Source organism: Manis javanica, chromosome 2 (assembly GCF_040802235.1).
Source record: "Manis javanica isolate MJ-LG chromosome 2, MJ_LKY, whole genome shotgun sequence".
NCBI lineage: Eukaryota > Metazoa > Chordata > Mammalia > Pholidota > Manidae > Manis > Manis javanica.
The window spans coordinates 128652203-128668661 of record NC_133157.1 but is presented as its reverse complement, the minus strand read 5'-3'; the positions used below and the strand labels follow the sequence as shown (position 1 = coordinate 128668661).

Here is a 16459-nt window from a genome sequence, read left to right as displayed (position 1 = left end):
GGCCACTTCTTTTGCAGAAAACTCTCAATTTGGAATTGCTGGGTTATTTCCTCATCAGATTCAAATTAAACATTTTTGGCAGGAAAGCTGCATAGATGATGTGTATTCTTACTGCCATTATATCAATAGACGTTCGGGGTCCGTTTGTCCCTTAGGTAGTGGTGTGAAATAACATTGGTCATTCATTTGGGTCATTTGTAAAGGTAACTTTTCTACTTTGTAATTAAAAACTTATCTGTGGAGGATCCTTTGGGATCACTCACAAAGTGTGAATACAATATTCTGTTCCTAACAATTTTTATGAAATGGTTTTAGCATGTATTTATTTTTTACTGAAATACTTATTATGGTGGCTAGAAAATGGCAATTTACTATTTCTGTCATTCTTTCAACATTTATTATTTGGCATTCTTTTGTAAAGAAGAGCTTTTCTGCCTACCCTTCCCTTTAAAATGAGTCTAACTCTCATTATTATTAATAGTAGTAATAGTTATATCAGTGTGGATTCAGGGATTTAAAAATCATTATTGCTTGTTTTATAGTACATTTCTGACATTCATTTGATGCTGAAATTATCCCAGTTTGGCTGAGAGTCCTTTCCAGCTGGTTGCCGTGTCCCTGTGACATGTCCCTATTCGATTTCAAGGTCTTCTCCCATTCTGGCACAGACAGATTTCCTAGGTTCATTCCTTGGGATCAGCCACTTCCCCAAGTCAGCCTGGTTATTTGTAGTGGAGAATGATAGTTAGAAACCAAAATCTGGCCTCTGGTGTGCTCCTTGTTGCTGGATGTCATTGTTTTCAGGGTCTTTTTCATAGGCACAGCTAGGAAATACGTATTTTTAAAAATCATAAATTCATATTGCTATCTCTAATCCCAGTCCAGTACAAGAAAGCTGTTCTTCCCCTTTGCTTATTCCATATTTGTGTCTTCCATTTGCTTTTTATATTTCACCCAGGACTGTTTTTTTTTCTTCAAATCTTGAATCTCCTTTACTCCTGATATTATTAGGAAAATAAAACTCCTCATGGTTAATATCTAATTTCCCATAAGCAATGATACATAGAGTAAATCATAAATTCAGTGCAGAGGTGAAGGCTAATACCAAATCTTATGGGCCTTTAAAAATTTCTCCACAAACAGGAGGGTCGGAAGGAAACATAACCAGAATATTTTATTCTTTCCATGTTTTCCAATCATTTCACAATGAGTATATATTACTTTAATAATAACAAATAGGTTTTTTTAAGGCAAAAAAGCCCTATATAGCTTCGGTACAGCAAAGGACACCACCAATAGAACAAAAAGCCATCCTACAGTATGGGAGAATATATTCATAAATGACAGATCCGATAAAGGGTTGACATCCAAAATATATAAAGAGCTCATGCACCTCAACAAATAAAAGGCAAATAATCCAATTAAAAAATGGGCACAGGGACACTTCTCCAAAGAAGAAATTCAGATGGCCAACAGACACATGAAAAGATGCTCCACATCGCTTGTCATCAGAGAAGTGCACATTAAAACCACAATGAGGTATCACCTCACACCAGTAAGAATCGCCACCATCCAAAAGACAAACAACAACAAATGTTGGTGGGGTTATGGAGAAAGGGGAACCCTCCTACACTGCTGGTGGGAATGTAAATTACTTCAACCATTGTGGAAAGTAGTATGGAGGTGCCTCAAAAAACTAAAAATAGAAATACCATTTGACCCAGGAATTCCACTCCTAAGAATTTACCCTAAGAATGCAGCAGCTCAGTTTGAAAAAGACATACGCACCCCTATGTTTATAGCAGCACTATTTACAATAGCCAAGAAATGGAAGCAACCTAAGTGTCCATCAGTAGATGAATGGATAAAGAAGATGTGGTATATATACACAATGGAATATTATTCAGCCATAAGAAGAAAACAGATCCTACCATTTGCAACAACATGGATGGAGTTAGAGGGTATTATGCTCAGTGAAATAAGCCAGGCGGAAAAGGACAAGTATTAAATGATTGATTTCACTCATCTGTGGAGTATAAGAACAAAGAAAAAAATTGAAGGAACAAAACAGCAGCTGACTCACAGAACCCAAGAATGGACTAACAGTTACCAAAGGGATAGGGACTGGGAAGGATGGGTGGGAAGGGAGGGATAAGGGGGGGGGAAAGGGGGAGCATTACTATTAGCAGACATAATGTAGGGGGTGGGGCACCGGGAGGGCTGTACAACACAGAGAAGACAAGTAGTGACTCTACAGCATCTTACTATGCTGATGGACAGTGACTGTAATGAGGTATGTGGGGGGGGACTTGGTGATGGGGGAGTCTAGTAAACATAATGTTCCTCTTGTAATTGTAGATTAATGATACAAAAAAAAAAGCCCTGTATAAGTTGGATGTCAACATTAGGTCCTACATATCATAGTGGGGGAGGAATAATTTTTCCTCTACCCTTCCTTCTAGGTTCTTGATTGAGGGACATACTCCTCCCCCAAATAAAAAGCTAGCTTAACAGGAAAAAAAATGATTTTCCATTATGTACTATACCTACATTCAGGAGCCCCACAAAAACATGAGACTCAAAGGTTGTAAGGTAGTTGAGGCTTACACTGAGCTAAGGAAAGGGATAGGGATCTGGGGCTTCAAAAGCAAAGAAAATTCTCAGTTAAGTGATGACGAAATACATGGTGAACAGTGTGTCCTGCCCTATAGACTAAGTCTCTCAGGTGAAGCATCCCTGGTCAAGCTGTCTTTTTGGCATAGGCCCCCTTTCTAATGTACATTCCCCTTCTAAAAGGTAACCTCAAATTTCAAAGCTTCTGCGTCTGCAGTTTCTCAGAAATGATCAGCTCAAAATAATCCTTATGTCTAAGAGGCACAGTTTGGGGTGGAATATTCCTGTGCCCTTCTGTATACTCTGGGAGCCAGGCCTGTGGGGACAGAGATGATTAAGGGCCTAGTGACAATGAGGGGCCAGCAGAAGGCAGGGCTTGGAGGCCTTTCCACAGGCCGGGAGGTCAGGGAGGAGCATGGGACCCTCCGCGTCCCGCCACAGGAAGCCGGCTTGGGAGGGTACCCGGCCGACCTTTGGGCGGTCCCAGTACGGGGCGGGGGGTCGCGGCGGCGGCGGCGGCGGCGGCGGCGGCGGGCGGCGGCGGGCAGAAGCCGCTTCGCTGATGTCTGGCACCGATGTCCGCAGAGACCAGCCGCCGGGAGGTCAGCCCGAGCTGCGTAAAGCGGGCGGAAGGGCCGGCGGGGGAGGGGCCGGGTGTGCGGATTGGCTGGCGGGCGGCTCACGAGCTCTCAGCGCCCGCCCCGCCCCGCGCTGCACGCCGTATTCACGTGGTGCCGCCCCAGCCTGCTCCGCGCCGCGGGCTTAGCACGTGGACGCGGCGTGGAATCTCCGTGCAGGCCGGGCGGCTGCTGGTTTTCCTCTTCACCGCCGGGGTTTTTCCGAGGTCTGGGAGCGACCGTGCTTTGTAAGTGAGCCAGAGGAGCTAGATCGGCAGTCGGCTGGCCAACCTGGCCGCGTGGGCGCGTCGCAAAAAAGGAACGCGAGACAGGGAGGCGTTGGAAGAAAGTCCTGAGCGAGGGAGGTGGCCCAACAGCATGCACTGTTTTTATCTTTGGGGAGTAAAGAGTTCTCGGCTGAAAGACGGACCAAACCTGCTGACTGGGTTCTGTGTCCTGTGTAACAGCAGGCAAACAGCGGTGCAGCTGCTGTGAGAACATGCCTCCTGAGGGTCAAGGGCCACATTGTACCCCAAAACCTCAGCCATCACTTGGATGCACCTGCCTCCCCCGCACGACCTGGGACATTGGCTATCCTCTGACTCTTCTTAAAAACGGCCTGGATTGACTTGTACAGAGTGACCCAGCTAGTGAAGCGGCAGGAAACCCTGTCATGAAGAGCAGTTAAAGAACTGGGGGTGTTTAGCTCTCATGTGACAAGCCCTGGGGTCCTGTGAGCCACTCTGAAACTATTTGGAAGACTGTTCTTCAAACAAACTTTAGGATGATGGTCTGCTGCCTTAGGAGCCAGGATAGAAATGTTTACAGGAGGTGGATTTCAGGTCAATTACAGAGAAGGGGCAGGATTTATGCCATTCTCACCTGCAACCAGGTACAGCTAGGTGTTTGAGTATATCAGTAAGAAAATGTGGAGCTCATTCAAATTCTAGTTTGCCCAGTGCCAAAGCCCTTGTCTTTTTATGAAGCATTTCTTTTAACAATGGGTTACTTCAGGAGTGATGATAGTGCCTGAAGATTGTGCATTGATTGAGCACATTGGACTGGAGGATTCATCCAGCCGTGTTTAGCCGTGTCACTGATTCTCTACCTCAGATGAAGACAGAGGTTGGCTGGGCCAGATGAAGATGCCAGGGCTACCTGAGATGGAGGAGGTTTCCAGTCTCACCAGCAGGTTAGATTTTCGAACACTGAACATTTCTGACACATTGCCCCTATATGCTCTCTCACGCATTAGAACAGTAATTTTCACTTTGTTTAACAAATGTGACCACAGCATCTGCCTGTTATCCATCATTCTTACTGCCGTCTAGCCCTTATTTCAAATCTGACACTCCTTCCCCTGTCCACATAGTCTGCCTAGATCAAGCTAAAAGTGGGACCAGTGCAGTAAGAGCTGAGGACTAGAGGAATAACTCTTGAGTACATTTCAGCCCTCCAGGCAACACCAGATACAGTGCCCTGAGAACTTAGAGGACATGTGTAAAGGAGGTAACCGTCCCTGAGGTCTTGGGTTCGTTTTATGAATTAATAGCTTCATAATTTTAAAAGATGAGAGCTCTTTAGTCGTCTATTTTTGTCTTCACTACATGTATTAAATTGTCCAATATAACCCATTTTAGCATCCCTGAGAGGAAGGTAGGGGTACGGAATGGGCACAAAGAGGCAGTAGTATCTGGTTTTTCTTCAGTCTCTAGCAGACCTACAGTTTCTTACCAAAAACCTAGCCAGAAAATTCCAAATTGAGCTCTTGTTCTCCAGAGGAATTTGCCTGAGATGGCATCCAAACTTGGTTGCCTGTCTACCTTAATCACAATTTTTAGAGTTCTCAGAGCTCTTTCTGAAGATACATGTTCTTTCAGTAAGTCTCCTGGTTATTCACTCAACCTGGGTCTTACCTCTTTCCTCTGTCTCCAGATACCAAGGCACTGGCAATCTCCCAGGTAGCCCAGCCCAGCCCTGACAGCCTGTAGCCACAGTGAAGTGTTACTGTTGACCTGCTTCCCCCTGGTCCCTCCTCCTCCGGGTCAGCCCCTGGGCCTCAGGTACTCCTGCCTCCCCTTCCATCAAGTCCTTGATTCCTTTCATCGGCATCAGCTTTAGGGTTAGTAGTTCAGTTTACATTTTAGCTAATCTCAAAGATCTTTAGCTTGAGACATACCCTAATGATTGACTTTAGGCCGTAAACAGTTTTGGGTTAGGGTAGGGATAAAGGGTCAGTCACGCTGTTCTCTCTCCCTAGCCTTCCCCCCTCCCCACTCCGGCATTCTCATCCTATAGGTCACGCAGGCAGGCAGTGCAGGCAGAGGTAATGAGTGATTTGGAACACTGGCAATGACCTTGGCTTCTGCTTTTGCTTACTGAGCCAAGGCCCTGGTCACCTACCATGGCTGTCTTGATACTCATTTGTAAGGGCACAGGGACTTGTTCAATAAGATGGATCCCCCAGGCTTTGTGCTAGAGGCTGGGAGTGCAAGTTGGAGAGGTGGGATGTAGTGTGGGCTCTGGAGTGAGACTGCCTGGGTGCAGGCACCAGCTCCACCACTTAGTAGCTGTGTGACCTTGGAGATGTTCCTTAATCTCTCTGTGCCTCAGTCTCTTCCCCTCTCAACTGTGAAGGGTGGTTGAGGATTAGGCACCAAGCCCTCCAGACATGCTTAGCATGTGTTTGGTGCTCATGAGGGATGGCTCTTTATTCCTTGAAGGAGCCCCCAGGCCAACAATAACCGCTCTGTGTTTACTGCCAACCCTGCTTCTGTGTGAACTAAATAGACTGGGAGACTCCAGGACAGGTGGTCAGCATGGAAACTGCCCCTGCCAAGTGCTGGCTAGCCTTCCAAGCCTGCCCTGCAGAAAACCAGGCTGTATTTGGGGCTCTGGCTCCCTTCTAGGGAACCTCCTAAAGGTTCATCTGCCCCAGACAGCACCTCCCGCAGGGTTCGTAGTGACTGCCTCTCCCCCACTGACTCTATACTGTCCTTCGCAGAGTTCTTTGACAAGGCTTCCCCCACCATACTTTCTTGCCAGGATGCAGCCGCTGGGGTGGTCACCATGCTGGGGAAGAGAAGTTGTTCCATTCTTTCTCCACTATCTGTGGGATCATAATGGGTCTGGTGGCTGCAAGAAGAGCTGGATCTTAATTTTAGTGATGGAGGAATTAAGGCTGCTCAGAACTGGGCCACAATCAGTGCAGTTGCTGGGAGGGGAAGGAGGCAGGCACCATTAGTAGTTAAGGGAAGACCTATCTTCCTGTGGGATTTTTTGGCTTTGATCTTGGGCCTTTGTATCAGGCCGCCTTGGGGGTGCCCTGGTCCCTGCTGATTGGTAGTGTGGGTGTGGATGAGGTACAGGGAGAAGGGGTTTGTTTGCTGAGGTCTAGAGAGAGGCTTACAAGCGTGCAGAATCTTTAAAAATCCTTCTGAAAAACTTGGCACCCTCTAAATATTATGCCCTAGCATGAAATCTGAATCACTGAGCTCGGTGTATAAAATTGGCCACAAGGAACAGAGATCCAGGGGAGGACTGTTCCCTTTCTGACTTCCAGTCTTACGGTTTTACAAAGTTTTTATTTCGTGGATGTTCATTTCTTTAAACCTTTCCCAGCTTCATTGAGGTTCTGGGTCTAGATACTGAGAAGATTGAAGTATTTATTGGTAGTGTGCATGACTTACTATCTGGAAAGATTTTATTTTTTCTAGTCCCTATTTGTAGGAACCCTAAATCAGTAACATTTTTCATTGAATTTCCTGGGCTCTGTGGTTGTTTTGCAGTAGTAGTATTGGGGGACACGCCTTGGAGGCCCCCATCTGGCTCTCTAATGAGGAGACCATGGTTTTGTTTTCCAGCGGGAGAATCATGTTTACCATGTACTAGAGCTCCAGAAATAGATACTTAACCTAAGACAGGAGGCTGAGCTGTGCACAGAAGCAATTTACAAACTTCTGCAGCTTCACTGTCACCTTCTCTCTGGTGACTTCCTGTCTTGTTTGGTTATCTAGACATGGGAAAGAAGTATAATTATTTTAACACAAAAAAAGAAGTCTACCTTCCAAATTAACTCTCACATGGTTTCTTTCTTAGCAGTTTTCTTTATTATTCCTCTAATAAGTGAAATACAGAAGACATAAATTTAAACAGGACTAGAAACTTCCAGCCACAAAAGTTCCTGGGGCTTCGGTGATGTGAATGGGAAGATTAAGATCAAAAGTGTGGGGAAGGGCAGGGGTTGTATAAAAGTGGGTGTCCAGCAGGGCAGGTGGGAGGGGGTGCAGAAGAGCAAGAGCATTCTGAAAAGTCAGGGGAGATTACCAATACTGAGACCCCAGCCTCTATACTGAGAGCTCTCCACTTAATCCAGGAGCTGGGAAAGGTAGGGCATGCCTCACGTCCTTCCTTAGCCTCAAAGGAATGCTATGTGTGCAGGAAGAAAGTATTACAACTTGTCTTTCCATTTATATTTAGCACATCCTTTTTATTTTCCAGTTTTTGTCTTCAAGTTCTGCAATGTACATATCAGTGCAGTTGCACTTGTGTGTAGTTTATAACTCAAGAAGTATCTTACTGGGAGGTAGTAGTTTGTGATCAAACAGGTTAGGATGTCGCTTCTCAAAGATATAATGACAGAGCAGGGAAGCAACCGCTTTCTGTTTAAAGTGAATACACAGGACTCTTTGGAAGTGTTAAAATGCAAATTCGTGTTGTGTGGATCTGGGCTGGAGCCTCAGACTGCGTTTGGAAGGCTGACTCAAAGGAGCGAGGTGGTGTTTTCCTCTTTTATGCCGCAGTATTTCATTTGGTGTCTTAGTCAAATAGGGAAACCTGAAATCCCCCAGATGTTCAGGAACAAATGCTCTGGCTTTCTGCCCTGAAACACCCAAGCCTTACCCCTGATGCTGGAGGGAAGTCCCGTGCTTGGGGTGGGGAGTGGGGGCCTGTCAGAGGACCCCTCGGCTTCCATTCCCATAGGGATGTGTCATTGCATGTCATGTGATGTCACATTGTCCAGATGGCTTTGGTAGCCCACTTCACAGGAAGGGGAGGTTCTGGGTGCTGCCACCAAAGAGCTGAGGCCTTGGGAGTGCAGCAAAGGAGGTGGACAAACAGTGCACCTTTAGAGCTGGGGCTGCTGTCCTGAACCCAGTGGGCTTCAGTGCTTACTTGCCTTTCCTGGCTCTGCCTCCGTGCTCTGTGAACACAGCATCTACTGCGTCTAGTGCAATGGCATGTGAGGAGCACTTTTATGCACTGCTACTTAAAAATAGTGGCTCCAGACCCCTGTATTCTTTTTATCACTTTGCAAATGAGGAAACGGGGCCGAACAGTGAAGCAGCTTAGCTGACAGGGCTAGTAAGCAGGAGGGCAGGGCCAGTTCTTCCACCTGCTGCTCAGTGTTCCTTCTATTTGAGTAAAAACTGCCTCTATTCTGGGAGCCAGTGAGAGTTAAGAGAGTGTTTGAGGACTCAAAGTCTCATTCATTCACCAACTAAGTGTGTACAATGTGTCCAGTACTAAGTGTTTAGAACCCAGAAATGAACAACACAGCCCTTGGCCAGAATGAAGGAGACGGAGAAGCAAACATGCATTTACCAGATGCTGTTGAGTGCAGTGGTGGGGTCAGGTTACTGCATGACAGGAGGGTCCCATTGCCCACAGAAGAGAAAGCTAATTGGCAGAAGTGTCCAGGCTGAGACCGGAAGGGTGAAAAACACTAGCTGCGTAGACAGAGTGGATGCTGCCAGCAGAAGAGCCCATGTGCAGCACCAGGAACTTCTGGATACCAAAATAGTGATGATGCTAATCAGTACATTTGAAGCTTAATACAGGGAGCCTGGTGATTTACACTCATAACAGTCTGTGTTTTGGAATTTACTTTCCTTTTAATGCAGCAACTCCTCTGTCTGTCTGTTGATTAGTGTTTGCATGGTGTATCTTCCCTTTCCTAGGTCTTCTGTCTGTCTATGTCTTCATATTTAAAAAGAATTTCATAGAGTGGGGCTTCCTGTCTCTCTTTTTTTTTTATTTTGGTATCATTAATCTACAATTACATGAGGAACATTATGTTTACTAGAAATTTACCATCTGAATTTCTTCTTTAGAGAATTGTTCAGCTCTTCCCATTTTTTAATTGAGTTATTTGCTCTTTGTTGAGGTGTGTGAGCTCTTTATATATTTTGGATGTCAACCCTTTATCGGATCTGTCATTTATGAATATATTCTCCCACATTGTAGAATACCTTTTTCTACTGATGGTGTCCTTGGCTATACAGAAGCTTTTCAGCTTGATATAGTCCCACGTGTTCATTTTTGCTTTTGTTTCCCTTGCATGGGGAGATACATTCATGAAGAAGTCGCTCATGTTTATGTCCAAGAGATTTTTGCCTATGTTTTTTTCTAAGAGTTTTATGGTTTCATGACTTACATTCAGGTCTTTGATCCATTTCGAATTTACTTTTGTGTATGGGGTTAGACAATGATCCAATTTCATTCTCTTACATGTAGCTGTCCAGTTTTGCCAACACCAACTGTTGAAGAGGCTGTCATTTCCCCATTGTATGTCAATGGCTCCTTTGTCATGTATTAATTGACCATATATGTTTGGGTTAATGTCTGGAGTCTCTATTCTGTTCCACTGGTCTGTGGGTCTGTTCTTGTGCCAGTACCAAATTGTCTTGATTACTGTGGCTTTGTAGTAGAGCTTGAAGTTGGGGAGCAAGACCCCCCCCACTTTATTCTTCCTTCTCAAGATTGCTTTGGCTCTTCAGGGTCTTTGGCAGTTCCATATGAATTTTTGAACTATTTGTTCCAGTTCGTTGAAGAATGCTGTTGGTAATTTGATAAGAATTGCATTGAATCTGTAGATTGCTTTGGGCAGGATGGCCATTTTGATTATACTAATTCTTCCTAGCCAAGAGCATGGGATGAGTTTCCATTTGTTAGTGTCCACTTTAATTTCTCTTTAGAGTGTCTCGTAGTTTTCAGGGTATAGGTCTTTCACTTCCTTGGTTAGGTTTATTCCTAGGTATTTTATTCTTTTTGATGCAATTGTGAATGGAATTGTTTTCCTGATTTTTCTTTCTGTTAGTTCATTGTTAGTGTATAGGATAGCCACAGATTTCTGTGTATTAATTTTGTATCTGGCAATGTTGCTGAATTCCGATATTAGTTCTAGTAGTTTTGGAGTGGAGTCTTTAGGGTTTTTTATGTACAATATCATGTCATCTGCAAATAGTAACAGTTTGACTTCTTCTTTACCAATCTGGATTCCTTGTGTTATGGCTAGGACCTCCAGTACTATGTTGAATAACAGTGGGGAGAGTGGCCATGCCTGTCTTGTTCCCAATCTTAGAGGAAAAGCTTTCAGCTTCTTACTGTTCAGTATGTTGTTGGCTGTGGGTTTTTCATATATTGCCTTTATTATGTTGAGGTACTTGCCCTCTGTACCCATTTTGTTGAGAGTTTCTGTCATGAATGGATGTTGAATTTTGTCGAATGCTTTTTCAGCGTCTATGGAGATGATCATGTGATTTTTGTCCTTCTTTTTGTTTATGTGTTGGATGATGTTGATGGATTTTCAAATGTTGTACCATCCTTGCATCCCTGAGATGAATCCCACTTGGTCATGGTGTATGATCCACTTGATGTATTTTTGAATTCGGTTTGCTAGTATTTTGTTGAGTATTTTTGCATCTATGTTCATCAGGGATATTGGTCTGTAATTTTCTTTTTTGGTGGTGTCTTTGCCTGGTTTTGGTATTAGGGTGATGCTGGCTTCAAAGAATGAGTTTGGGAGTATTCCCTCTTCTTCTATTTTTGGAAAACTTTAAGGAGAATGGATATTATGTCTTCTCTGTATGTCTGATAAAATTCTGAGGTAAATCCATCTGGCCTGGGGGTTTTGCTCTTGGGTAGTTTTTTGATTACCGCTTCAATTCATTGCTGGTAATTAGTCTGTTTAGATTTTCTGTTTCTTCCTTGGTCAGTCTTGGAAGGTTGTATTTTTCTAGGAAGTTGTCCATTTCTTCTAGGTTATGCAGCTTGTTAGCATGTAGGTTTTAATAGTACTCTCTAATAATTCTTTGTATTTCTGTGGGGTCCGTCATGATTTTTCCTTTCTTGTTTCTGATTTTGTTGATGTGTGTTGATTCTTTTTCTCTTAGTAAGTCTGGCTAGGGACTTATCTGTTTTATTTGTTTTCTCAAAGAACCAGCTCTTGGTTTCATTGATTCTTTCTGCTGTTTTATTCTTCTCAATTTTATTTATTTCTTCTCTGATCTTTATATATCCCTCCTTCTGCTGACTTTAGGCCTCATTTGTTCTTCTTTTTCCAATTTCAGTAATTGTGACTTTAGACTATTCATTTGGGATTGTTCTTCCTTCTTTAAATATGCCTGGATTGCTATATACTTTCCTCTTAAGACTGCTTTTGCTGCGTCCCACAGAAGTTGGGGCTTTGTGTTGTTGTTGTCATTTGTTTCCATATATTGCTTGATCTCTATTTTCATTTGGTTGTTGATCCATTGATTATTTAGGAACATGTTGTTAAGCCTCCATGTGTTTGTGAGCCTTTTTGCTTTCTTTGTACAATTTATTTCTAGTTTTATCCCTTTGTGGTCTGTGAAGTTGGTTGGTAGAATTTCAATCTTTTTGAATTTACTGAGGCTCTTTTTGTGGCCTAGTGTGTGTTCTCTTCTGGAAAATGTTCCATGTGTACTTGAGAAGAATGTGTATCCTGCTGCTTTTGGGTGTAGAGTTCTGTAGATGTCTATTAGGTCCATCTGTTCTAGTGTGTTGTTCAGTGCCTCTGTGTCCTTACTTATTTTCTGTCTGGTGAATCTGTCCTTTGGAGTGAGTGGTGTGTTGAAGTCTCCCAAAATGAGTGCATTGCATTCTGTTTCCTCCTTTAATTCTGTTAGTATTTGTTTCACATATGCTGGTGCTCCTGTATTGGCTGCATATATATTTACAATGATAATATCATCTTGTTGGACTGACCCTTTTATCATTATGTAATGTCGTTCTTTATCTCTTGTTACCTTCTTTGTTTTGAAGTCTATTTTGTCTGATACTAGTACTGCAACACCTGCTTTTTTCTCCCTGTTGTTTGCATGAAATATCTTTTTCCATCCCTTGACTTTTAGTCTGTGCATGTCTTTGGGTTTGAGTTGAGTCTCTTGTAAGCAGCATATAGATGGGTCTTGCTTTTTTATCCATTCAGTTACTCTGTGTCTTTTGATTGGTGCATTCAGTCCATTTAGGTGAATATTGAAAGATATGTACTTATTGCCATTGCAAGTTTTAGATTTGTGGTTACCAAAAGTTCAAGGTTAGCTTCTGTACTATCTTGCCGTCTAACTTAACTCGCTTATTAAGCTATTATAAACACTGTCTGGTGATTCTTTATTTCTCTGCCTTCTTACTCCTCCTCCTCCATTCTTTATATGTTAGATGTTTTATTCTGTGCTCTTTTGTGTTTCCTTTGACTGCTTTTATGGGTAGTTTATTTTATTTTTTGTCTTTAGTTAGTATTTGGTTGTTCTTTCTTTGCTGTGATTTTATTTTCTCTGGTGACATCTGTTTAGCCTTAGGAGTGCTTCCATCTAGCAGTTCCTCTAAAATACCCTGTAGAGGTGGTTTGTGTGAGGCAAATTCCCTCAAGTTTTTCTTGTCTGGGAATTGTTTAATCCCTCCTTCATATTTAAATGATAATTGTGCTGGATACAGTATTCTTGGTTCAAGGCCCTTCTGTTTCATTGCATTAAATATATCATGCCATTCTCTTCTGGTCTGTAAGGTTTCTGTTGAGAAGTCTGATGATATCCTGATAGGTTTTCCTTTGTAGGTGACCTGTTTTCTCTCTCTGGCTGCCTTTAATCTCATTCTTGATCTTTGCCATTTTAATTATGTGTCTTGGTGTTGTCCTCCTTGGGTCCTTTCTGTTGGGAATTCTGTGGGCTTCCGTGATCTGAGCGACTATTTCCTCCCCCAGTTTGGGGAAGTTTTCGGCAATTATTTCTTCAAAGACACTTTCTATCCCTTTTTCTCTCTCTTCTTCTTCTGGTACCCCTATAATGTGGATATTGTTCCTTTTGACTTGGCCACACAGTTCTCTTAATATTCTCTCATCCCTGGAGATCCTTTTTTCTCTCTCTGCCTCAGCTTCTCTGCGTTCCTGTTCTCTGATTTCTATTCCATTAATGGCCTTTGCACCTCGTCTATTCTGCTTTTAAGTCCTTGCAGAGATTTTTTATTTCTGTATTCTCCTCCCAACTTTATCCGTTAGCTCTTGCATTTTTCTCTGTAGCTCCATCAGCATGGTTATGACCTTTATTTTGAATTCTTTTTCAAGAAGATTAGTTAAATCTATTTCCCCAGGTTCCCTCTCAGGGGATGTCTGTGTGATTATGGTCTCCATCAAATTCTTCTGCCTTTTCATGGTGATAGAGGTAGTTGTGGGCAGTTGGCACGTGTGTCAGCTGGGAGAACAAAGTCCCTTCCCACTTGCTCATTGCCTTCCTCTCCTGTGAGAATGGCAACCCCTAGTGGCTTGTGCTGGACAGCTGCGCGCTGACAGTGTCTCTGAGTCTTGCTCGGGTGGCTTTGGAGGAGACTCTGCGTGGCTGCTGTGGGTGTGGCTGGTCTCAAGCTGCTGCTCTGCTGTGGCGGGGTCGTGCCGGACGGGGAATGGGTGGGAGGCTGTTTATCGCCGTGAGGGGCCTCAGAGCTGTGCTGCCACCCAGGGGGTTAGGGCGCCCAGCGTTTCCTGGTATTCCCAGCTGCTGGGCTGAGTGTCCCAGGATGCTTCCCTGCAGCTGTGAGACCCCTGTCCCTTTAAGACTTTCAAAAAGCACTTGTTTTTTTTTGGTCCCAGGGGCACTGGCTATGGGAACCCGCTCGCAGGTTTTACTGTTCCATTTCCCTAGTATCCAGCACACCACACATGCGCTGTGTCTGTGCTCTGGTGCGGATGGCTAGGGCTGGGTGTTTAGCAGTCTTGGGCTCCCTCTCCCTCCCGGCTCCGACTCCTCTCCTCCCGCCAGGGAGCTGGGGTGGGGGGTGTGCTTGGGTCCTGCCGGGCCACGGCTTGTATCTTACCCCCTTTGTGAGGCGCTGGGTTCTCACAGATGTAGATGTAGCCTGGCTGTTGTTCTGTATCATCTGGTCTGTCTTTTAGGAATAGTTGTATTTTTTGTATTTTCAAAAATATATGTGGTTTTGGGAGGAAGTTTCCGCTGCCCTGCTCACGCTGCCATCTTGGTTCCTCCATCTTCCTTTCTCTTTTTATCCCATCTTTTACTTAGGATTTAGACCATTTGCACTCAATGTGATTATAAATTACCTTAAAGCACAGGAACTCTGTTCCTTGTCCCCTTCAGGGAACAAAGATGGGAGTGGGTATGGTTGTTTTTCCAGTCTGTTGAACCAGAGTCTGGATTTGGGTTTGGCCTGTCATCTCAGTAGTCAGCTCCAGAATCAGGGACCTGGGTGTGGAGCTGGGGGAACTCAGGTCTGCTCATGTGGAGTGCTGGCTTGAGATGGGTTCTGCCAGAGAGCAGTCAGTCTGGGAGCCACCCCCCTGCCTTCTCACCTCTGTCCTGCCATTGAGGGCCTCCACTCTATTCCTGCTAAATCCCTGTGTGATCTGGAAAAGCTAATGGGTCTCATGATGGCACCTTATGATGATGCAGAGCTGACCAATTTACAACAGGGGTTTACTTATGTGAGGCACATCAACTCAGTTTAAATTTTATGTTGATCCAGTGCTGCAGTGAGCAGTGCGAACACAGCATAGTAAACTTTCTTTGAAAACAGAATTTCTAACCCTTTACCTTAAGCCTAAAATGTAATGCCTGGACTAGGCTGGACACGTCCTAGAGCAGAAGGCATTGGCCCTGGGTGTGGGAAAGGTGGATGCCCACTTCACTGTCCAAATGAAAGGTCACTCTCCAGGTAACCATCCAAATGGCCCATGGATGTGCCCAGTCACTGCTCAGTGACCCTGCAGTCCAACCACTAAGTTCCCTGGTCTCTAATGAGACCCAGTGGTCAGTGGGAATGGGCTCCTTCCTGGCCGGGAGCCATGAGAGGCTTCCAGTGCCTTAAAGTGGAGCTGAAAACCCATGGTTCTGCAGGCCAGGGAATCCTGCCAGGTGATCTTCAGACCTGGTTTTCCCAAGGCAGAGTGTATCCTTTTGAAGTCACCTGCTGGTCAGTGAAAAGCAGGATGGAATTACCCATTTTAAAGGCCAAGGCACTGAGGACCAGAGCCCATGAATGCTTGCCCAAGGCCAGCTGACTGGATAAAAGAAGGACAGAGCTGGACCTTCTGCCTGCCTGTCTCCCTGATGTGGCCTCTGGATTAGCATCTTCATACTCCTGAAGCCTCGCGTCCCTGCCTGTCAGCCGCCACCCCTGCTTACTCTCATGGTGAGCCCCTCATGGTGACTCCTGCCCAGGCCTACCTCAGCTTCTGGGGGCAGAGCTGAGTGCTGCTTCCATCAGGCCTGACACTGTCCACCCTGTTGTTGCTCATTTTCACACCATGTCCACTACAGCCCAGGGGAGGCAGAGCCGGCGTTCTGGAATATTCCACCCCCAGTGCTGAGCACAATGCTTCTGAGCTGGAGCAGAGTATCGTAAGAAGCTGCTGATGCCATTGGCTGCTTGGGTGCGTTGGTCTGTCCTCATTTTTGCTGCATGCAGCCTGCAGGGTGTAGGCAGGATGTGTGCTTGAGCAGCAGGCTAATGGCTATGGAGGGCAAGGACAGAAACTTAGTGGTGCTGGGAAGAGTGGGGTGGCTGTGGCCCCCCACAGGGAGTCGACTGTTCAGGAAATGGGTGTCAGTGGTGGCCTGTTGGCTTCACTAGGCGAGGCTGGGCGAGGAGGAAGCCTGGTCTGTGCTCTGGGCTGGGCTTCCAGGGTCTGCTCTGAGTGGAGAGAGTAGAAACAGGAAGGATGCACATTACTTACATGAAATTACGTGAATGGGACTTGGTGAGTCATTCGTTGTGGGGATTTAGCAACTTGAAGCAGCAAATTACAGTAAAGGGGAAATCAGAGATCACCAGGTGGGCCTTATCTAAAGCCCATGCTTTGACTCCACCTCACTGAGCCTCAGTTTCTCTGTCTGTAAAATAAGGGGATTGGAACTCTATGACTCATTCTGGTCTCACAGTGTAGAACGCTGTTTCATTCACTTCCCTGTCCCAGGCCT

General features: G+C 44.9%; 1 protein-coding gene across 2 annotated transcripts in view; it reads left to right on the top strand.

Moving 5' to 3' along the window:
* The window catches only part of PFKFB3 (6-phosphofructo-2-kinase/fructose-2,6-biphosphatase 3), a 78970-nt gene that overhangs the window by 13217 nt on the left and 49294 nt on the right, over positions 1-16459 (top strand). Inside the window, exon 1 of one of the 2 annotated variants that reach the window (XM_073229372.1) lies at positions 3388-4422. The exons of the other annotated variant lie outside the window; for it this stretch is intronic. The gene's annotated coding sequence lies outside the window, so the exon portion shown is untranslated. Of the gene's footprint in view, positions 1-3387; positions 4423-16459 lie in introns of those variants that run through there. 2 annotated transcript variants of the gene reach the window in all.